This window comes from Ruditapes philippinarum, unplaced genomic scaffold, assembly GCF_026571515.1.
Source record: "Ruditapes philippinarum isolate M1 unplaced genomic scaffold, ASM2657151v2 ctg2945_1_1_1_1, whole genome shotgun sequence".
NCBI classification, from domain to species: Eukaryota; Metazoa; Mollusca; class Bivalvia; order Venerida; family Veneridae; genus Ruditapes; species Ruditapes philippinarum.
The window spans coordinates 51,996-55,593 of NW_026858233.1; the positions used below are offsets into that span (position 1 = coordinate 51,996).

At 30.5% G+C, this 3,598-nt stretch overlaps 1 long non-coding RNA gene across 1 annotated transcript; it reads left to right on the forward strand.

Annotated features, from left to right (window-relative positions):
• Positions 1-609: 609 nt before the first annotated feature.
• Positions 610-2,802, forward strand: LOC132752555 (uncharacterized). The gene is made up of 3 exons (XR_009628826.1): positions 610-1,243; positions 1,744-1,820; positions 2,035-2,802. It is a non-coding gene; the product is annotated as an uncharacterized LOC132752555 (long non-coding RNA).
• Positions 2,803-3,598: the final 796 nt, after the last annotated feature.

Sequence of the window (3,598 nt, forward strand, 5' to 3'; positions counted from 1 at the left end):
TTTCCGCTTTCGAATGGTTAAATAATTGTCACTTTGTCTGGCTTATCGTTATTTATAACTTCAATTATCCCTCCATAAGTATTTTATATAATTATGGTCATCAACTTGCAAGATGTCTACATAAGTAATTACCAGTGTATTACATACGATAACATCACCTTTAAATTGTATAAATAGATAACAAAATCAGTTTTAGTTGCATACAATGTGTACTCTGCATTTGAGTTTAAAATCTTGAATAATACACTGTACGTAATCCTGTTTTTAATAGTTTTTAGCAAGTTGATATGAAAAGCAAACACAAATTAAAGAATGTATCTGATGAGATGAGTTGTTCTAGGTCGTAGTTTTCCTCTACATATACAATGTGTACTATGCGCTTGAGTTTAAAATATTGAATAATACACTGTACGTAAACCTGTTTTTAATAGTTTTTAGCAAGTTGATATGAAAAGCAAAAACAAATTAAAGAATGTATCTGATGAGATGAGTTGTTTTCCTCTACATATACAATGTGTACTCTGCGCTTGAGTTTAAAATCTTGAATTATACACTGTACGTAAAAAAATCTGGAAACAAATTGATCCCTCGGAAGCATTAATCATAACAAACCCAGCAAACACATGACGTTAAAATAACGTCGGATTAATGTTAGATTTTGGTCACGACGTCGGCGACCAAAATACGACGTAAATCTGACGTTAAAATACCGATGTCTAATAGACGTTTCTTTTTGACGTCGTACTAACGTCTGGTTCTGGTCGGTGTCCTGACGGTAGGTAAAAAAATAACAAAAAATAATCCTTATTCGCTGTTGTAATCATTTAATTTTTTTTTCAAATGTTATTTGGATTACAAATGAAGTGTTCTTATATAAATACAGACCAAGATCGAGGCGCTGCAACCTAATAAAACCTATAGGTGGCGCTGTATATAGGCAAGTTACATGTGTTATTGTTATGAAATCTATTTATAGCCACAGATCTGTTTACAAGTTCCAATCATTTAACGTTGTAATATTATCATTTGTGGTACATTATATGTATCAAAATTACGAGTTTTTGATAGTGCTTTAACATTTAATCATAGTGACAGAAAAGGGAAAGAAAACATAATTAACCTATAATTCGAATCTAAAGTCACGTGGATGGAAATTCAAATTCGTAGGCGTTACGTTTTGGCTGTCGGTCAGGAATCGGGATGCATTGATAAGTGAATATTATAGATTTTCTTGAACAAAAAGGTCAGTTCAATTTATTTAGATTCATTTCTACTTTGTATTTGATAAATAATTGCATGATTGCAAGCACTCTTTAATTTAATTATCATTATTTGAACAGCTGAAGTAAAATGTCACACAAATTCGCGATAATGTCTAATAATAAATCTTTTTAAAATTGACATGTTTTAACTCTGCTTGTGAAGAGTTTATAATATGCCTTTCAGTACTACCAAAGAGAATGCTTAGTTTTCATATTTTTCTTAAACTGTGATGTTTTTGTCAGTTAAAATTTGAGAATTGAGAATGAATTTGTACGATTTCGAGCATTTCGAACCAAGACGTTTCGGTCCCAAATAACCCAAAACGTTCCGGTCCCAAATAACCAAAGACGTTTTGGTTCCAGACATTTCGGCATTAAAGCTTTAATTCAAAACTATGAAATATTTAAGACTTCCTTAACTGTTCTATTTCAAACGTAGAATATATACAGTACATAAGTTATAATATAATTTTCTTTTCAGGTAGTTAAAGTGTTGGACATGCTCTCAAAGGTCGGAGGGACGGAGACACGTGAATATGTTAAAAGAAACATATGAAAGTAAGATTTTTGTAAATTCTATTACATACTTTAATCCATACTAAACTGGAGTTTAAAAGCGGCTTTTTAAATGTTCAGCATTTATGTTTACTTTTAATTTTTGTTAAAGCTCTCTTATAAAAAGTTGGCAAAATTGTACATTAAGTTAAGATAATCATGAAAACATTTTTGCTTGTTATTTTTACATGTTTCATAAATTTCTCTTTTTTTTCAGTGAAAATGATGTCACACACGCTATTGGGCGCTACAAACGCTACATATCCTCCGGACAGACGAGGGGTGCTGAAAGAAGGTCATATCTTAAAGCATCACACCTCAAAATTCGTGCTAATTCTCATGGATATCTAAAAGTATAACTTTGTGAAGTAACTAAAAGACAGCAATTTATACATTACTGACAATTATCAAAGGAGGTCAAAATATGCAAAATGGCACTAAATGTTTTAGAAATGCTGTAGAAATATAGTTAAAGTACTGAAAATCTGTCATAAATTGCTTGAAACATTATTATCAGAATCTTTTAACTTTTCTTAAAATTATAATATTTTCATTATTTTATTTGATATAGAAATGTGCATACATTGTTTTGTTCTTTAATATTTGTACATGTTTTCTTAGTTTCATTTATGTCATTGTTTTTGTAATACTTTTTGTTTTGTAATTAACTTATTTTATGTTTTATTTTGTTTAATTTATGAAAATTATTTAACCTTGCAGAATTTACTACAATTGTATATATCAGCTTAAAATTGCAACTTTTATTTTAAATTAAAAGAGCATGAAACATATTTTTGCTTTTAGTTTTCTGTTATACATTTCATTTGAGGGAAAGTTACTTAATAGAATGAGTTAAATTAAATTCGATCAAATCAGGATTAGCCAGAAAATATTTATGACGTGGTGAAACAAAAAAGATTAGGGGAATGATAAGATGAAGGTCAGAAAATGATCAGATTTAGGGCAGAAAAGGGTTAATATTTAGGTCGGAAATGGTCAGATTGAGGTCGGAAAATGGTTAGAAACTGGTTAGATTTAGGTCGGAAAAATGGTCAGATTGTGGTCGGAAAATGGTCAGATTGAGGTCGGAAAATGGTTAGATAATGGTCAGATTTTGGTCAGAAAAAGGTTAAATAATGGTTAGATTCTGACGTATACCTGACGTCAGATTATTACGTCAAAAAAAATTTCAAATCCAACCGTTTTTCCGACCGTCATCCGACGTCAGAACCTGACTTAAATCTGACGTCAGTATGACGTCTTGTGTTTGCTGGGAAATTACAAGTAAATTGCAGACTCGGTTTTATTGAGTCTGTCCATGAGGGATAATAAATACGTGCAACATCCCTGTTTTTTAATACTTTTTAGCAAGTTGATATGAAAAGCAAAAACATCTGCTGAGATTAGTTGTTCTAGGTCTTATAGTTTTCCACTACACACATTTATTATAAAATATTGTGTATATTATTCTTTACAATTCGTCGCCTTATTATCTTGCATTATTTTCCCCTCATTTTTACGAAAATGAGGTTTAAAGTTTTGAAATCATTAAATAGAGGATTGATCTGTGATTTTAGACATATTTTGCATGAATAAGTCTATTTCGAGCTGAAAATTTGCGGTTATGTGTCAAAAATAGTTTGTTATTATTCATTTCCATTTTCACGTAAAAGCACACGACTCATGAATGCCTGGGGAATATTCTTTCATATTATAACAAAGTCATTATGACAATTCAGGTTACGTCAATGTCTGTTTAAATATCGATAAATGGACATACT